The sequence below is a fragment of the Dipodomys merriami genome, unplaced genomic scaffold (genome assembly GCF_024711535.1).
Source record: "Dipodomys merriami isolate MVZ:Mamm:240054 unplaced genomic scaffold, mDipMer1.0.p SCAF_227, whole genome shotgun sequence".
NCBI classification, from domain to species: Eukaryota; Metazoa; Chordata; class Mammalia; order Rodentia; family Heteromyidae; genus Dipodomys; species Dipodomys merriami.
Genome location: NW_027203682.1, coordinates 1879038 through 1900116, shown reverse-complemented (window position 1 = coordinate 1900116; position 21079 = coordinate 1879038). Strand labels below are relative to the sequence as shown.

The window sequence follows — 21079 nt, the reverse complement described above, 5'->3', positions numbered from 1 at the left end:
CTAGTCTAATACATATTTGAAACCTAAATATTTATATTCCAATTCTGTTTATTGGAGTAAATAAATATCAATTTATTTGTCAAATTATCAACTAATTCTAGTAAGTTTCATTGTGTGAAATATAAAATCAGCACATATAACTATATATAATATGATTAAAAGACACACGTTTTGTATTGTTCTGTTGTAGTTACTGTATCAAAGGCAACTCTGTTTTTTTTTTTTTTTAATTGTATTTTATTTTATTTGAGAACATACTGTACAGAGGGGCTACAATTACATGGGCAGGATAATGCATACATTTCTTACCAAGCATTGCAGCCTCCTCCTTTGTTTACCCTTCACTTCCCTTCCCCGCCTCCCCCCTCCCCCCACCCAATTTTACCCCCCTCCCCCCACCCAATTATACCCCCCTCCCCCCCACACCGAAATTGTAAAGCTGATTTTGACATGACATTTTGTACTTCTCATTGTTGCAACTGGTCCACCTGAATCCTTAAACGACTTGTTTGTCCCCATCTCCTCCACATGTTATACTGACATCAAATATAGTGAAAGCGGGGGTTACACTGTGGGGGAGGGACATACAAAGCAACAAAGAAATAATCTTATAAATGCATTAGAAACACATGCATGAAAGAAACGAAAACATTAAAATACATATTTAAGGGTTAATTTTCCTAACATCACATTATCTGGCCTTTTCCGCTTGACTCATACCTATACTAGATATTGCAAATAAGGGAAACCATGGGACCTATGCTTCTTTGGGCCTGGCTTACTTCACTTAATATAATTTTTTCCAAACCTTTCCATTTCCTAACAAATGGGGAAATGTCATTCTTTCTGATGGAGGCATAGAATTCCATTGTGTATATATACCACATTTTCTTGATCCATTCATCTCAAAGGCAACTCTGTTTTAAAGTATGATTCCATTATCTCTACTTCAGTGTTTGATAGAGTTAGAGCTAAAGCTTTATCATTTGTAGATTTACAGCATGGAGGCAAGAGGAAACACTGTGATTAAAACATTATCAATTTAATGCCTAATAATGAGGAGAAACATATGCACTTCTCCTGCAACTATGAAAATATTTGGTGATAAAAAGGCAGTAGTGTAAGTTCCTGCCAGGAACTTACAGACAGGCCAGGACATTAAGAAATCATGCATACGAACAATTTTTTCACTTCTTGGCTTTAGCTACTTTTAAATGGAAGGTATAATAAACAATTATATTTTGATAAAATACCTTCTCGTCTGAACAGTTCTCTTTGCACTGTTCATCTCTCTATGATCCCTTGTAACCAAGATTAGTTTTGTTCTAGTAAGAAAATCTTTGCTGTCAGGGTAAGGTATTCTGGTTGTTCTGTTCCCACATGGAAGAAGGGTAAAGGCTCAGGTAGACATTTGTTCCAGTAACACCTCATTTGGGAAAATGTCAGCTGAAGAAGTTTAGAAGTAGCTCTTAAGCAACGCTTAGTTTGAATCCATTAGGTCCACAAAGCTGGATAAATAAATACTTGAAAAAGCCATCACCTTTGGACCTAATTATAAATAATAGAGAGTATGATCAAATTCCAAATAAAAAGACTTAAGATATTCATTGGCAAAAAAAGTTTGCAAATGTGAGCAATCGGCTGATCAATATAATTTTTTCCAATATTCACAGAATTTTAGGGAAATAAGATCGATAGCATTGTTAGGAACAATAAGGTTTCCTTGTTACAAGTAGGCACCCATAGATATAAGCCTGTATAAAGATTGCAGCATTAACTATTAAATTTAGAGGATACTACATGCTTCAGCAGCACGTATACTCAAACTACAATACAGAGATTAACATGGCACTTGCACAAGGATAATATGAAAATTTGAGAAGTATTCCATATTTTTCATTCTTCAGATGCAAGAAATGAAAAAAAGTGATTAAAAAGTTGATTACAAAATTACAAGTGTAACAATACACGTAATTCATATAATTAAATTTAGTTTGACATCAGTGTATTAAATCACCTCAGAAAGGCGTTTACATAGCATAAATTTTACAAAACTTTTCAAATTAAACAACATTGTCATTTTATCCCAAAGAAAAATAATATTAAGACCTAGAAAAAAAGGAATCAAACTGTTTCTATATGGAATACAATCGGAAAGGACACATTAATGAACGTATATATTATAAAATAATATAGAATTCAATGTATATCTAGGAGAAAATAAATTGTGAACATTATGCAAACATAGAATATAGAATATTTTAAAATATACTTTTTCAGACAAGCACCAGAAATATTTTAGTTTCTGTACTACTCATTTCAACAGGTAAATTAAAATTATTTCTTATTAAAAAATCACAAACTCTGAAGAAATTATTATACATGTTTACAAAATCTATTGAATACATTTTTCCACCCAAGGCAGGCAATTCACTTGGAAGAATTCCGCGGAATCCATGAATTTTTACAGTAAAATATTGGTGCTGCCGGGCACTGGTGGTTCATGCCTATAATCCGAGCTAAACAGGAGACTGAGATCTGAGGATCATGGTTCAAAGCCAGCCTGGGAAGGAAAGTCTGTGGTACTCTTATCTCAAATAAACCACTAGAAAACTGGAAGTGGAGCTGTGTCTCAAGTGGTAGAGGGCTCATCTTGAGCTGAAGATCACAGGGATAGCTCCAGGCCCAGAGTTCAAGCCCCATGACCGACCAAAAAGAAAGATATTGCTCTTATTTGGATTGTGAAAATATTTTGTAGGGACACAAAAGATGAACTTGCATTTTTGAAATTTAAGAAACTTAATCCGACCATTAGGACTTCAGTGAACAATTTGTACAGCCTTTTACAACTTCATAGAGGTAGTGATACATACTTATGCTTTTGGCAATGTCAAATAGAGTTTCTTCTATGTTGTTCTTCAGGCCTGGATTTATATAATGGTTCAACAGAAGGCGATCCAGCGTATCTTTGCTATCTCAATTCTCAACAGCAAGATATAAGGGTGTCAAGAGTCCTTTAGTTTGGGGAAGTGTTACTGTGGCTCAAGCGGTAGAGCACTCCCCTTTAGCTGAAGAGCACAGGGACAGCACCCAAGCCCCATGACCCACCAAAAAAAAAATCACAACAACAACAAAAATAAAACAAACAAAAATATTTGGGCTGGGAAAGTGGCTCAGTGGTAGAGCGCTGGCCTTGCATACATGAGGCCCAAGGTTCGATTCTTCAGCACCACATAAGCAGAAAAAAAAGCGGTAAGTGGTGCTGTGGCTCAAGTGGTAGAGTGCTAGCCTTGAGCTGAAGAGATGAGGGACAGCGTCCAGGCCCAGAGTTCAGGCCCCACGACCAGACCAAAAAAAATTTTAAAAAAAAGTCCGTTAGTTTGGCCATTGGTATCTGTATCATGATGAAGTAAGAAAGAAGCGACTCTGGTATTATTCCACGTGTATGCACTGTTCAGGGGTGTCCAGTCATCTACAGTTATTGCATGTGCCGCTTGAGAAACCAACTGACTGACAATGTCTAAGTGTCCACCGTAGGTTTCTTGAAGAGGGATATACTGATCATCATCCCTACTATTCACATAAGTGGCCTTTTGAAAAAGAAGTCTCCGCACTGTAGTAAGCTGAATATTTTCGACAGCCAATTGAAGAAATATGGTTGGATCCTTCTCCATTTTTTTTTCTTGCAATTGATACCATTCCTTACTTTTACATCTTGTTCCCCATATTCCTAAGAATTGCCTAACCAGAGACTTTGAGTGCCAGTGGGAATGAGGTGTCCATGTATTTCCCTAATAGTTCACATTGGTTGAACTGGTCAGAAATATCTGGTGAATTTTCTGCAACTGTTTATTCACCATGATTTATTTTCTCTTTTTCCAATTTTACTATTCGAAATTATTCTAACTGGAGAGTATGGAATTGATGGAGAGCAGAGGAAAGATATTCCTCCATATTCAAATGTACACACTGAAAATGAGGACCAGTGATGTCTCCATGTGCAGCTTATTCTAGGCATGAGAAAATAGGAAATAATGCCTTCCATATAAATGATTTGGGAAATGGCAGGCAAAAAGTGAAATGATACAACCAAAAATATAAAAGCAAAATAAATTAGGATAATTATGGAGCAATCGTGTTATATATGAGAACCATGAAAGGGAGAGAGAAAGAAAGAGAAAGATATGTAATGACGTAGCTAGCCACATAATCCATGCCTCTGATCAATTTGTAGAGCAAACAAAATTTTATTTTTTAAAAGAGATGGAAATCGAATTTATGTATTTACTTGAAGTTAGTAAATACATTTTTAGTAGCCTACATAAAGAGACATAATTTTACCAAACTACAGACAGTAAAATAAATCCTTGATAGTTCTAGTAACAGATCTGACTGAAATCAGTTGAATCATACTTTTCTTGTACAATGAAGGAATAAGAGGGTAGTAAAGCAGCTAGAGAAGGCAGGGAGATTGTATCTGTGACAAAACTTTGTGGAAATTGGTATTGAGGATTTCTTACTGGTGATCCACTTGCACTGGAAGCATGATTCTGAAGTATTGCTTGCCGATTCTGAACTATTGATTTGATTATTATATTCTCCAAGAAGAAAATGAGAATTGATAATGAAGGACTACTAATACATTTTGACCTTCTCACTAAGCACTTTCAATCATCAAAATCACATGAAGACAATAGACAGGCCTACTTTTTAGATGAAAGCAAGTGTCTTATAAAAACAAGGAATGTATGTAGTCATGCAAAGGACTTCTATTTTACCAATGCCGCATACATTTTTCTAATGTTGGGTACCAATAAATAATGGATCTATTAGAAAGCTCTTAAGGCTCCTATGTTCAATAGTGAGTTCTCTTACACTATATCATGGTATTTTTTGTGTTTTAAGAATAAATTTACATTACTAACTTGAATTTCTGACAGGACAGTATCATCACTGTACATCTTGCTTCTATACTCTCATTTTAAAATTACCATCTAAGTATGTGCATTAGATAACTATATAGGAAAAAGTAGAAGCCACACTGATGGCTTATGTCTTTAGTAGTAGTTAATCAGAAAGATGAAATCTGAGCATTGTGGTTTGAAAGCAGACCAAGAAAAAACAGTCCATTAGATTCTGATTTGAATGTAACCAGCAAAACCTAGAAATGGAGCTGTGGTACAAGCAGTAAAATGCTAGCCTTGAGAAAACTGAAATAAAAAATAAATTCTGGGACAAAGCCAGGCCCTGATTTCAAGCCCTAGTAGTAGCACCAAACAAATAAATTAATTAATAAGGTAATTAATTAATTAAAACTAAATTAAGTGGTCACATGTGGAGAGGCAGGTAAAATGTAACATGCGTGGTAATGGTTTATGTATTATTTTGTAATAAGGCATATTATCATTTGTCCTAATCACTAATATTTTATGTGGACTTTTTTGTACAATAAACCCTGAATTTAGCATGCGTGTATATGTGTGTGTACATGTGCGAACATGTGTGTATGTGTATATGTGTGTGTGTGCTGTTGCAATGTTGCTTGCCAATGTGGACAGGGTGAGGCTGAAAAAAGCTAACTGTGTTGCAATGTTTTTATTTATCAGTGTTCTGTCATGTCATTTCAGTGGAACCAGCCTTTGTACATATTATTTGTCTAATAATAACATCATAATCAAAGCATTTACAATATTAAGTTAGAAAAAGAGACCGCTTTCAGCTCTTATTGTATTTTAGGTAAGAAGATACAGACATAATTAGTTAGTAAGTTGTTGCTATAAGATGATTGTCAGTACAAAATACGTATTTGACCTCTTAAATTGGTTATACTTTTAAGATACACTCATAGAGTGATTTGGACCGACTTGACCAAACAGGTATTACTCTCTGATTATTCCTGTGAAACACAAGTTGGATAAACTCTTTCCGGATTTCTGTTGAAAATCACTTTCTTTGCAATATTATATCTATTCTCACTAAGAGATAATCCAACCCATATTATGTTTGAATATCCCATCTTATTCATTGAAAATAAGTATTGTGGATATGCTTGTTAGATATTCCTTTCAAAAACGAACAAACAAAAAGCAAGTGTTATTTCCATATTGTGGATGCATTTGAAGGTGTTTTGTACATGCACAGGTATCTTTACTAATGGCTCTTTTGTGGGAGAAACTACGGCAACTTTAACAAATAAGGCTTTTTGAATATCTGTTCCAATATACATAACATCTCAGAGCAAGTCTTGCAATTTCTGAAAATCCTTTGAATATTTTAGTATTATTTCAGTTCATTGACTGTAGAGCTAAAATTTCTGAAATATTGTTAAGATCTGAAAAAGTATGTGGGTATATACGCTTTTTTATGCTTCATTTTATGAAAACCCAGTTTTTACGAAAGTAAATGGAATAGAATGAAAGAATTAAGTGAATTGGGTAAGCTAATTATTAGTATAATTTTGTTTTCTATTAATAGTCCATTGAATGTAGATGATGCAGTTAAATTATTTCATCTCTATTTCAGTTAGTTTTAGAATCTTTATAGTTATGAGTGAACTTTTAAATAAAGGTCTTTTAAAATAATTAGGATTAACCTTGTGCTTTTCGTCCTACTCCCAAGAAAATGAGTTATTTTTAAGTGTTAATAGTTTATCATTATGATTATCATAGCGAATCATCATTATCATAGGGACTTAAAAATGCAGTAGTATTGATGTCTTTTTAAACCAATTGTATTCACAAGTTGGAGAGTCTTTAATTCATAATTAGGTCTTGGTGTCAATGATTTTTAACCTCTCGTTCCTAACATTAATGATAGGTAAGACTGCATTTTTGGGTATATGAAAGGTAAAATATTTATCTGGGGTCAAATGTGATTTTATATCATTCTTTCTTTAATAACATTTTAAAGTAGTACATTTCTCTCAAAATGGTGGGTATAAAAAGCCATCAAAAGGGCTGGGAAGGTGGCTCAGTGGTAGAGTGTTTGCCTTGCATGCATGAGGCCCTGGGTTCAATTCCTCAGCACCACATAAGCAAAAAGAAAAAAGCCGGAAGTGGCGCTATGGCTCAAGTGGTAGAGCACTAGCTTTGAGCTGAAGAGCTGAGGGACAGTGTCCAGGTCTAGAGTTCAGGCCCCACGACCGGACCCCCCCCCCAAAAAAAAAGCAATCAAAATACTTCAAATGGTAAAAAATTTAGGTGAGCTACAATGTGGAAACGATTGCTACAAAAGGCCTGCAGTCTGTTTCCATCAGGAATTGGGCAGGTCATTCTTTCAGTAAGACAGTGTTAACCAGAGATGGGGTCCCCAGGCAGTGCAGTGTTGAGTGAAGGCATAAAATATGATTTCTACTATTTTGAGCTAGAAATCAAGAATGTTATAGTTTAGCAGTTCCTTTCACTAGGGAGGTATAAATTGAGTTTTCACTAGGGAGGTATAAATGGAGTTTTCTTCTTACAGTTACATATTGTCTTTTTTTGTTGTTGTTGGTCATGGGGCTTGAACTCGGCTTGGGTGCTGTTCCTGCACTCTTCCACTCAAGGCGAGCGCTCTACCACTTGGACCACAGTGCCACTTCCAGTTTACTAGTGGTTTATTAGAGATAAGAGTCTCACAGTCTGTCCTGCCCAAGCTGGCTTTGAACCACAATCCTCAGATCTCAGCCTCCTGAGTAGCTAGCATTATAGGCGTGAGCCACCGGTGTCTGTCTAAGTTACCTATTTTCTAACAAAGATAAAGGAAATATTATTAGAGTGTGCACAATAATTTTGGGAATTTTCCTAGAATTAGTAGACTGAGTGCTAGTATTTAGTTATAAAATAGAATGAGGTTAGTTCATATAGTGGGAATGGAACGCAGGCTAACACTTACCGTGTGTAGAATGTTGTACTAGTAATTCCAACTCTGAAGACTTAAATATCATCATCTTAGAATTAAAAATAGAAATAGTTTCACTTTATGGGATTATTGTGAGGATTAAATTAGATACCAAAGGTAAAGTACTTGGAAAAACAATCAGAGTTTGATACTTTCTACCTTTTATTTTATCATGTGATATATTCTAATAGTTTTACTGTGATTTTTATATTGTCTATTTAGGATATGCAAAGTGATGTATTGATATACATTGCGTTGTTCACTTTTCTGTCATTATGAGGAAAATACCTGCAAAGAAAATTTCTGAGAAGGCAAGTATCATATTGACTCATGGTTTAAGATCAGATGTCTCCATTGTTTTTAATTATATTTTTATTAAATAGGTGTACAAAATGTTTTCCATTCAACGAATCAGTTTATAAGTACAATGGATCTTTACATAACTTTCTCACATCCTTCCAAACCTCAACCCACTTTCGTTTTTATTAGTTTCATACTATCTGCATTGAATATTATGGCTTCACTATCTACTTCCATAAGTCTCTTTGTTTCTTCCCTTTGATTTTCCCTCACATTTTCCAAGTGGTAGCCTCCAGGTATTCATTTTGTTGGATTAAAAGTTCAATTTTATAAGAAATTACACCTGTTAAATACTCCTCTACAAATAGCATGCTTTGATTAATACTGTTTTTTAACTTGCATAAAATTCTGGCTTCTAAATACACGTTCTTTTTGTGTCTGGCTGTGACTTCATTTATTTAACATAATTTAGTTCTATCCATTACTTTGCAAATGCTGTAACAGTCTTTATAATGGATGGGTGCAATCCAATTGTGTATATGTGCAACACTTTCTCCAACCATCCCTCTGCTAAAGTGCATCTGGGCTGTTTCCATAAATTCTCTACGGTGAATAGTGCAGTAGTGAACATGATTGTGAGAGTGATTTTACTCTAACCTTTTGGGAAAATTCATCACTGTTTTTCTGGGAGCAATCCTCTAGCCAATTTTCCAGAATTAGCACATCCATTCCTTCATCTACATCACAACGTTTTTCAGGTCCTCAAAAACACACTACCCCCTACAGGTACCAATCAGCTAAAACCAGACTGTGCCCATATTCTTTTGTTGTTGTTATTGTTTTCTTTCCGGTCAAGGGGCCTGAATTCTGGGCCCTCAGCTGTCCCTCAGCTTTTTTGCTCAAGGCTAGCAATCTACCACAGCTTCACTTCTGGCTTTCTTCTTTTTGCTTATGTGGTGCTGAGAAATCAAACCCATGGCCTCAGGCATGCAAGGCAAGAGCTCTACCACTGAGCTACTTTCGCAGCCCCGATGTGCCCATATTCTTTTAATACATTTTTCATAATTTTACACATAATTTAGTGAGAACCTTCTACGTACTTTCCTAATGTGGGAATGAGGTATATGACAATAGAGCAAAAGTAAGGGATATGGGATTAAATTAGCTATTATCATATTTAAAATAATTTTCAGCTCTAACTCATAGCCTCACTTAGTATTATTTTAATCTTTATTTGATTATTTCACCTATCCCCTAAATTATAACATGTGATTTAAATACAAAGGCAAAAAAGTGTGGTTTGACTTTGACATTCATGTGTGAGGATGCACAATATGGGCAAATAAAGGGATTGGAATTAATAGCCATTATCCATTTTGTTAAAGTGTTTTCTCAAACTGATTCTCACAATTCATATTTCATTCAACAACAAGAAACATGTGACAATTCCCTTTGTTTTGCTCCTCATTAAACTTGTTTCCATGTTATTTTATAATGAAGGATGATTTCATAAATCTACTGTAGATACAAAAAACTGTTAAAATATTTCTATATGTATGCATTGATATAAATACAAACACATATATTATAAAGGTTATAATGATAAATTATAACTTATGTAACTGTACAATTTACTAAATTATTAAAAACATGGACGACTCAGGCCTGGAATCCTGGTTACTCAGGAGGCTGAGAGCTGATGATTATGGTTTTGAAGCCATCCTGGTCAGGAAAGTCCATGAGCCTCTTATCTCCAAACAACCAACAGAAAATCAGAATTGGAACTGTGGCTCATAGTAGTAGAGTGATAGCCTTGAGTGAAAAGACTCAGAGATATCACCCAGGCTCTTAGTACAAGAACTAAAATCTACCCCCAAAAAGTATTTAATTTACACTTATGTAAATAGAGTATTTCCTTCACACAAATGCACATCCATCCTCATTTGCAAGGTAACTCTGTTATGTCTGGAGTACCACATAATATTATCACTTAAGTAGAAAGTATTACAACATGGGTAAACTCTAACTTTCTCATGGATTTTTCTCCACTCAAATATTCAAATCTTGCAATTATTCCCATTATTTAAAGTCATAGCTTTTTTTCTTTAATACACATAAGACTGGAATTTGAATTGAGTGTCTTGTGTCTCCTAAATGGTTGTTCTTACCACTTTGGCATGCCCCCAGCCCTAAATTATCCTGATTAACTTTCAGATAGAATCTTGCTTCCTACTTGTGTAAGATCGTGGGCTCAGTCTATTTTATGTTATTCTTCCTGGAATTTAGAATAACAAGTGCCTGGCATTGTGTACAGATCTTTGTGTCCAGTCTGAACTTTAACCACTATCCTCACAATAGTAGACTCCCTCGTAGTCAGGATTTTCATAAGCTTATCATAGCTATTTTTAAAAAAAATCTTTGCATTTCCTGCAGGTTCTTGAGTACTGAGTTAATTGGTGTTTTCTTGGGTTGTTTTGTTTCTTTTGAATGTATGTGTTGAGTTGTTCCTCATTTTTCCTTTTGTTTCTTTCACTCAAGTTCTTACCTATAGTGCTGAGAAACCAATTCTTCTTTCTCAAGATAGTCAAGGTGAACATTATTTATTCCAAAACAATTCCAGTAATATTTAAACACCTTCAGAAATTTCGAGAAAATGGCGGAGGAGAATCTGGTGGCTAAACAAGCTCTTGCATAGAAAGCAGTTCTAGTGTTCCAATGAACAGTCCTAGGCACACCAAGTGTGCCATCACATTACAGAGAGTTTGGGCAGAGAGGAAAAATCCAGGTAAGGAGACAGATCTGAGCATTTTCCAGCAACCATGGCTGAGGTTGCTGTGGCGGCTGTGGTGCCATCCATAGCCGCCATAACTACAACCCAGAGAGTCTGGGACAAATGTGCCAGATGCAGCAAGTGAGCAGATTTTACTCAACACGACCAAGAACTGACAAGTAGCAGATATCTTCATCCTGCAGATAGCAGACCAGACGCTACCCAGGAACCCACACTCCAGCGTGAGTACAAAACTAACATCCTCACTCCTTCTCAAAGGGAGCAGAGGAGGGAAGGACACCCCTCCCCCCAACACCGGAGATATCCACTTTGATGTAGACAAAAGCCTGGCTAAGTAGCTAGATCCAACTCAGTTCTTTGATGAAAACAAAAGAGTCATTTAGCTAGTCACAAGTACCTACCCTGACCTGCCATTCTCAACTCCACCCATGGGAAAGTCACAACAACAAGGCAGAGAAAGCTAATCCCACAAAGGAGTGGCTTTCTTCACTGGGTAAACAGAGCCAGAGGCTGCCCCTCCCTACAACAGCCCTGACAATCAATTGAAACTCAGTAAACATAAACCCTGAGAATGGCTCCAGGCTGGGCTTTGTGAATGTCTCAGAAGCTAGCCCCTCAGGGAAAAGCTACTGTTTGCTGAAAGGCTTCAACTTTACCCAGAACCCAGCCTTATTACAGAAACTCCAAACTAGAGGAAACAGCCACCTCCCTCTTTTGTGATACTCAAAGCAGATCTCCCTCCCACTGAACTAGCCTGGGAAGCAATCACAAACTTCTGGGTAAACCAACAGAATTTTTTCTGCCTTCCCAAACAAACTGACTTAAGAAACCAATCAAGCCCCAGAAAACCAAACACCACAAGCAAACCAGAGACTCCACCAAGAGACTGGTTACTGACACAAGGGAGATACAGGATCTTCCCATCAACCCCCCAAAAACAAAATCAAAGAAGTCTTTTTTGTATCTTTTTAAATTTTTACTTTTTAATGATAAAAATTGTTTTCATTAATCTTTTTTTCTTCCTCTTATAACTTTTATTTTAGGTGTATGTGTGTGTGTGTGTGTGTGTGTGTGTGCTTTTTTAAAAAAAAATGTTTACTGACCTGTTGGTCTTTTTTGTTCTTTCTTTCTCATTCGTTTTACTTTTTCATCTATTGTTCTTTTTGCATGAATTATTTGTTGTTCTGTTCACCTCCTATATACCTGTCATTGATTATAAAACCTTATCCACAATTGTGTACATTCTTAATCCAAAAACGTATTACTCAATTCAAAACCTCTTAGGATTTCATTCCTAAATAGCAGTATTATTTATTTATAACTATAAATTTGAAGTATTTTTATTTTTTAGTTTTTCAGGTCTCCTTTCTATCCCTCCCCTCCTCTCATCCTTGTTCATCTCTCAATTTACTGCTTTAAATTTTCATTACTTTTAAGAGTTTCACTTTTTAAATTTAAATATTTGTCTTTCCATTTTTTCTTGTCTCTTTTTAAAAATTTTTTCTTCTCTCTTTTCTATCATTCTTTCCAATCCATTTCCCTCTGTGAGATTAGGAGTTGGTTAATTTCACTCTCCTTTTACCTTTCCACATCCCTCTAATGCTGTTTTCCCCACCTTTCTCCCTAAACATAATAATTTCTGGTTTGTCAAATTATTCTTTGGTATTCTTAGCCCATTAAAACATAGTTATTTAATGTTGAATGGACTGTATCTGTTGAACTAGATTGTATCTTCAAACATTTGACTATGCAATTACAGGACTTTGGTTGATGCTTGCCTTAAAATGGTGTTCTAGCACAAAACTGGTATTACTTTCATCCCAAATGGGCAGAACAAGCAAGAAAATCACAAGGAAAATGGCAAGTCCGGGTATCTCAATTCCCACTCAAGATAATCAGGTTACAGAACAGATAATTAATAATCCAGACGAGAGTTCCCCAAAAGCTCTACAAACACTACTGGTAAACATGGTGAATGAAAAGATTGAAACCCTGCAAAGGACTCATTGTGAACGTGTTAGGGAGAGAGTGGAGGCAAACCAAAGATCAAAACAGGAAGCTCATGGGCTTGAGAAAGCTACTCAAAGATTGATACTGGAATTGCGTGAGCAGGTTGAGAATACTCAAAGAGAAATAAAGGAATTGTCTGAGCAGGCTGAGATCAGTCAAAGAGAACTAGAGAAGTTACATGAACATGAGAAATCTAATCAAAGAGTAATACAAGAATTGCAAGAGCTGGATGAGCATAGACAAAGATCACTAGAGCCATTCATGGAATCCATAAACAGTCACCTGAAAGGAGTCAGGGAGACCACAAAGGGAATGTTGAATGGAGCCCAACAGAAGGAATGAGAGTCCAAGGAAACCATAACCAATCAACTAAGTGATTTGAGAGTAAACACTGAACACCAAATTAAGGTAGTAAAGAATTTCATACAAGATCTAAAACAAAGCTCCAACAAAGAATTTGAAGCCATAACAGCCAACCAATTAAAAGGAAAAGAAATTAAAAATAAAGTAGAAAGTCTTGACATTAGGTTAGACTATGCAGAAGATTGAATCTCCGGCATTGAAGACAGCCTAGGTATTATAGAGAAAGAACATACAACTATCCAAGACAAATTCAAGAAATATGATAGATCTATTCAACACTTGGAAGACACCATCAGAAGGCCTTATCTGAGGGAAATGGGTGTAGAGGAGCATATAGAGACATAAGGTAATGGTCTAGAAAATTTGTTCAACAGGATCCCAGCAGAGAACTTCCCAACACGCAAAAAGATAGGCATATTCAGATACAAGAAGCTTTTAAAACTCTAAATAGACCAGACAAGAACAGGACTTCCCATCGTCCAATTAATTATAAGCCACACAGGATCAATCAGACCAAGGAAATGATCCTTAAAGCTGTCAAGGAGAAAAGATCAGTCATCTATAAAGGAAAACCAATTAGAATCACCTCAGATTTCTCAAAAGAGACAATTAAAGCAAGAAGAGCCTGGAATGGTGTATGCCATGCTCTAAAGACAAACAACTATCAACCAAGAATAGTGTACCCAGCTAAACTCTCAAACATAATTGAAGGTCTAATAAAAATCTTCCATAGCAAAGAAAAACAAACAATATATCTCCACCAAATCAGCTCTACAAAAGATACTAAATGATGTCCTAAATATAGAAAACCAACAAGACCACAATAAAGGCCAAGAAACCACATACAAACAGAATCCAAGAACCAGAGAAAGAATCCAGTAGGCGCAGCACCCAAGTAGGTGGATAAAATGGCAGGAGCACCCAAATACCTCTCAGTCCTCTCTCTCAATTTTAGGGGATGTAACTCTCCAATTAAGTGACATGGACTGTCTAGTTGGTTTAAAATGCAAGATTCTTCTATCTTCTACCTTCAGGAATCACAACTTGCCCATAAAAATCAAACACATTTTGAAAGTGAAAGGCTGGAACAAAATCTACCAAGCAAACGGCCCCCCAAAACAGGCAGGAGTTGCAATCCTAATATCAGATAAAATAGGCTTCAAATTAACATTATTGAGAAGAGATAAAGAAGGTTACTACATACTAATTAAGGGATATCTCTTTCAGGAGGATATTAAAATTCTAAATATTTGCCAAACAATAGTGCACCCAAATTTATACAAGAAATACTACTTTAAATCTCACATAGGTCCAACGACATTAATTGTTGGGGACTTTAACAAACCACTATTCCCACTAAATAGATCAACTCGGCAAAAACTCAACAGAGAAACTGCAGATCTAAACAAGTGCATACATCAACTGATTTAGCAGACATCTAGCAAATATTCATCCAGCAGCATAAGAATACACTTTTTGCTCAGCAGCACATGGAACATTTTCCAAATCAAACTTGTCAAAATTCAGAAACATTGAATTCATATCTTGCATTCTATCAGACCAAAAGGGAATAAAATTAGAACTCAACACAAAAAGCCACCAAAGAAAGTCCAGTATAAGATGGAGGCTCAAAAACACACTGTTCAAACACCAATGGGTCATGGAAGAGCTTAGAATCGAAGTTCAAATGTTCATATTATTCAACAAAAACTAGCACAGAGATTTTCTGCTCCTCTGGGACACAGAAAAGGCACGATTCAGAGGCAAGTATATAGCTCTGAGTTCCTATATTAACAAATTGGAGAGACCTGGAACCAACAATTTAATGAGATCTGACACTCCTTGAAAAAGTGAATCAAGATAAACCCCAATCAAGTTGATGGAAAGAAAGAATTAAAATTCAATCACAATTAAATGAATTAGAATCCAAAAAAAACCATATGAAGAATCAACAAAATGAGAAGGTTCTTCAAAATAATTAACAAAATTGACAGACCCTTAAAAAAGAAAAAGAAGAGAACACACCCAAATTAATAAAGTCAGAGATGAGAATGGAAACATCACTACAAAAACAACCAAGATTCAGAACATTATAAAGGAATACTGCTCAAAACTTTATGCTAATATGTTTCAGAACTTGGCAGAAATGGACATTTTCCTGGCAAATATTGACATGCTGAAACTAAGATGAGTTAAACCATCTTAACAGGTACATATCAAGCATTGAAATAGAAAGAGCAATAAGAGAACTCCCATCTAAGAAAAACCCAGGAATAGATGGTTATACAGCAGAATTCTAAAAGGCCTTCAGAGCAGAACTCACACCAATACTCCTCCAAATCATCAATGAAATTCAAAGAGAAAGTTCCCTACCGAACTCTTTCTATGAAGCCATCATAACCCTCATCCACAAACCCTCATCAAAGAAAGAGAACTATAGACCCATTTCTTTGATGAGCATTGATGCAAAGCCTCTCACCAAAATTTTGGCTAATCAACTTCAACAATTCATCCAAAAAATCATACACCATGAGCAAACAGGATTCATTTCAGGGATGCAAAGCTGCTTCAATATACACAAATCAATTAACATAATTCATCACATCAACAAGAGCAGGGATAAGAACCACATGGTTATCTCAATAATTGCAGAAAAAGCCTTTGACAAGATCCAACACCCTTTTATGGTGAAGGTCCTGGAAAAATTAGGAATCTATGGAACATTCCTCAATACAATAAAGGTTGTGCATGACAAAACTACAGAAAGCATTATACTCAATGGTGAAAATCTAAAGCTATTCCCTCTAAACTCTGGAACGAGACAAGGAGGCCCACTCTCTACTGCTCTTCAATTCAAACATAAAGAGGAACCCAATAGGGAAAGAAGAAGTATAACTTTCCCTATTTGCAGATGACATGATCTTGTATTTAAAGACCCCACTCCCAAGTTACTCAAGGTTACTCAAAACTTGGGCAAACTAGAAGGGTATGAAATTAACCCTCAAAAACCAATGGCTTTTCTGTATGCCTACAATGAGAAAATTGTGGCTGAAATTAGGAAAGCAACTCCATTCGTAATAGCCCCACAAAAAATAAAATACCTACGAATTAACTTAATCAAAGGAGTGAAGGACCTCTATGATGAAAACTTTAAATACCTGTAAAAGGAAATCAAAACAAACTTAGAAAGTGGAAAAACTCCCATGTTCCTAGATTGGAAAGATCAAATCGTGATAATGGCAATACTTCCCAATGCTATCTACAAATTGAATGTGATACCTGTCAATATTCCAACCTCATTCTTCAAGGACATAGGAAAGGCAATCCAAAAATTCATATGGAACAATAAAAGACCCTGAATAGGAAAAACGATCGTTAACAGAATGAACAGTGTTGGAGGAAAATCAGTACAAAATTTCAAACTCTTCTACAAAGCCATAGTAAGTAAAACAGCTTGGTACTGGCACAAGAACAGACCTCAGGACAAATGGAATAGAATTGAAATGAACCTAAAGACCTACAGCCATCTAATCTTTGATAAGGGAGCTGAAAAAAATAGAATGGAAGAAAGACAGCCTCTTCAGCAAATGGTGCTCTCAAAATTGGTTAACTACTTGTAGAAAAATAAATCTAGATCCTTATATATCACCCTGTAGCAGAATCAACTCCCAATGGATCAAAGACCTCACAATATGAAGACACTCTGAAAACATTACAGGATGGAATAGGAGAAACCCTAGATCTCCTTGGTACAGGCTGAAAATTGCTTAATAGAGACCCAGAAACACAACAAATCATAGAAAGGTTGACAAATGGAACTGCATGAAATTGCAGAGCTTCTATATGGCAAAGGACATAGCTAGCAAGATCCATAGAAAGTCCACAAATTGGGAGAAGATCTTCACTAGCCATACAATGGACAAGGGTCTCATATCTAAAATATATCTGGAACTCCAAAAAATTAAATCCCCCAAAAACAAATCCTAAAAGAATCAACAGCCCAATAAATAAGTGGGCTAAAGGCTTAAAGAGAAACTACTCTGAAGAGGAAGGAAAGATGGCTAATAGACACATGAAGAAATGCTAAACCTCCCTAGCTATAAAAAATGCAAATCAAAACAACATTGAGATACCACCTCACCCCAGTTAGAATGGCTATAATCAAGAACTCTATTAACAACAGATGCAGGAGGAGATGTGGATAGGGGAACCCTACTGCATTGTTGGTGGTAGTGTAAACTTGTTCAACCACTTTGGAAAGGGGCATGGAGGTTCCTCAAAAGACTTCATATGGAGCTCCCCTATGACCCAGGAATCACACTTTTGGGCATTTACGCAAATGATCACAAAGAAGACCACACTAAAGCTCCCAGCACAACTATGTTTATGGCAACATTATTTACCATATCTGAGCTTGGAACCAACCCACATGCCCCTCAGTAGATGAATGGATCAATAAATTGTGGTATATATACACAATGGAATTTTTGCCTCCATCAGAAATAATGACATTGCCCCATTGTTAGGAAAATGAAAGTCTTGGAAAAAATTATATTAAGTGAACTACGCCAGGTCCAAGTATACATAGGCCCCATGGTTTCCCTTATTGGTAATAAATAGGATATGTCTGAGACAAGCAGAAAAGGTCAGATTCGTTGATGTTAGGTGAAATGTACCCCAAGATAAGCATTCAAATATTTTTTCTTTCATGCGATTGTTTCTAACATATTTATAAGATGAATTTTTGTTGCTTTGTATGTCCCTTCCCCACAATATAGCTCCTGTTTTCACTGTATTTTATGTTGGTATAGTTTGTGGAAGGGAAAGGAAAAAACAAATCTTTTAAAAAAGGATAGAGTTGGACCTATTGTAACAATGAGATGTACAAGATGTTTTGTCGAAAAATGAACTTTAAAATTTTCGCAAGGAGGGGCATAATGGGGGGAGGGGCAGGAGGGATGAGATGGAAAGTGATAGGAAGTGGAAACAAAAGAGGAGGCAACGATGCTTGATAAGAAATGTACTCATTATCTTGCCCATGTAATTGAAACTCTTCTGTATGGTATTTTCAGAATAATAAAAAAAAAACCTTCATACCTATTAATGGTATACGAATTCTTTGTGCTTAGAAGGGTCTTTTTATTTTCACAGTCGTTTTTGGCATACACAGACATATCATTGATTATATGAAGATAATAAATTTCCAGATGCTTGCCAGGAGGAGTAAAACCTATAGTTTATTTTTTTCCAGAGGCTTCACATTTCATGAAAGAAATATGCTGCTTGATGTAGGATTTCACAAAATTATACTGCTAGGAAGAACTTAAACAATCATCTAACATTACAGAGATGAGGGAGATGAATTGATCTCTTAAATAATTTACTTTTGGGTCAAATAAGAGCAGGCTGCCCAAAAGAGAGTAGACTTTAGAGAAACATGATGAGTTGTATGTAAATAGGTGCTTAGCTGATTTTGTTAATTTGTGAACTAATACAGGGAAATAAAGTACAGCAAGGTAAAAAAAAATAAAGAACTCTGCATTGAAATACTCATCTGTATGTGTGTGCACACACGTGCCTGTACACACACGTGCATGTTCATGTGCTCATGCATGCATCATTCCTGCTCTAAGCATCTGTGCCCAAAGTAGTGGTCTACCACTTGAGCCACTGATGCACTTCTGGTTTTTTGGAGATAATCACATGTTTTTTCATGATTGTACTGGCTTTGAAAAGTGGTTTTCAGATCTCGGCCTCCAGAGTAGCTAGCTAAGCTGATTCACCCTCTGAGTAGCTAGCTAAAATTCTGTTTGTCCTCTATGCTTCATTGCTCTTTTATTCTTTTCCTGAGGTAATCACAAACGTGTCATAAAAATGTCTAATTGCTTTAAAAATACTGTTACTGTTTGGCACCAGGGGCTCCAATCTGTACTTTTAACTACTTAGGAGGCTTGAGAACAGAAACCAGGCCAAATTTTAGGGGAGTTCCTTCTCAATCTATAGCTGGGTGCATTAGATCATTTCCACCATCCTGCACTATCTAGAGACTAACATTGGAAGGACTGCAGGATCCAGGAAGCTAGACAAGTTGGTGTGCAACTCTGATGCAATTGATGATGGGAAACTTAAAAGGACAGATCAGGTGCATGTTTTTGTGGAAAGGGAACCCTTATCCTAAAATTAACCAATGACATAATGCCAGCCTAGCAAGAACAATACCCCAATTTGAAATCATCACAATTTTCCAAAACCAAAATAAGTACATTTTTAACATCCCAAAACTTAGTACAATCTGTTCTTTGCTCTAATATCATCTTTATCTGATTATCATATGACATGACAGAATAGTTTCTTCATTAAACTTATGATATATTTTAAAAGACCTAGAAAATTCTTTCTCACTTATTAAGTGCAAACGAATGACATATTACCTCATTTCTTACATATTTGACTGCCACTAAAAATCTATTCAATGATTAGTATAGTAATATATTCTGATTTATTACTTTATTTGTAACAGTTGTTAAACATGTTGCTTTTCTGCTGAAGTATAAGTATTTAAATAATCTTAACACAGGGTGCTATATGCTGAGTCCTGGGAAAGAGTGCTATGTGCTGAGTTTTTCAAAGCATGCCATGCACTGAGTCCTATACAGGGCGTGCTATGGACTCCCTCCTTCAAAGGGTGTTGTGTGCTGAGTCATCCCAAAGGCTACGATATGCTAAGTCCTTCAAAGGACACATTGTGCTGTCTTTTACATAGTGTGCTTTGTGCTGTTTTTTGAAGTATGCTGTGTGCTGACTCATCCCAAAGTGTGCCATGTTCTGAGTCCTTGAGAGGTAGTTTTCCCCAACAATCTCTCTCAGTCTCTCAGTCTCTCAGTCTCTCTCTCTGTCTCTCTCTCTAACTGGGTCACTGTGCACGTTCTTGATATGTGGAGTGGAGAGGCTTGGAGGAGAGTCTCCTCTAGAGGTGGGGCTGAGGGGAGATTCGATCCCCTGAGCAAGCGCTAGGGTTGGCGGGGAGTGCAGAGCTGAGGTGAGGCTGTAATTCCCATGGCCTGGAAGCCTTAGGGGCCAGTCAGGGCTGATCTTTTGGGCAAGGGTAGGGGGTGGAGCCAAGGGGAAGAGGGGACTGGGCAGAGGGGAGGAGGAGGGAGGGTCGGGGGCCTCAATGTGGTGTCAGCAGTGGCCAGGGTCTCCCAGGGGCAGATGTACATGCACAGAGGATGTGAGGCGGCCTGCAAGAGGAGTAGAAGTAGAGAGAGAGAGCAGAGAAGAGCAAGGATAGGCACGAGGGTAAGTGGCTTCACATGCTCTGTTCGTGGATCAATAGAAAAATAGCCAAAACAAGAATAAAGGAAACAAATGTACAGCCAAGAAAAATATAGTTAGAATAAAGGTAGAGGCAATAAAGGTGCAGCCAAGTATAGAGGAAGCCTTGAACCAACACCCCTTCCTGCAAGCATGCTTCCATGAAGCTTATGCTTTGTCTGGCATGATCTCTCACGCAGCTTCAGCAGGAGGTGTCATGGCATTTCTTCCTTTTCTATTTTTTAATTGAAACTCATGAATGTCTTGGTGCACAGAAGAGATAAATCTAAAGATCATCAGGCCCTGGAAACTGGTCTGAAATTCTTGTCTTCAACCATGGTGGGTTTCCCCTCCCCCACAGTGCCCGAGAGTTAATCAGACCTTGAGTTGAAATCCCAGGCCTGTCAGAAAAATGGTGAGAAT

General features: G+C 36.6%; 1 pseudogene; it reads left to right on the top strand.

Moving 5' to 3' along the window:
* The first annotated feature begins 1800 nt into the window (after positions 1–1800).
* LOC138835082 (U6 spliceosomal RNA) lies at positions 1801–1897 on the top strand (annotated as a pseudogene).
* The last annotated feature ends 19182 nt before the right edge of the window (positions 1898–21079 follow it).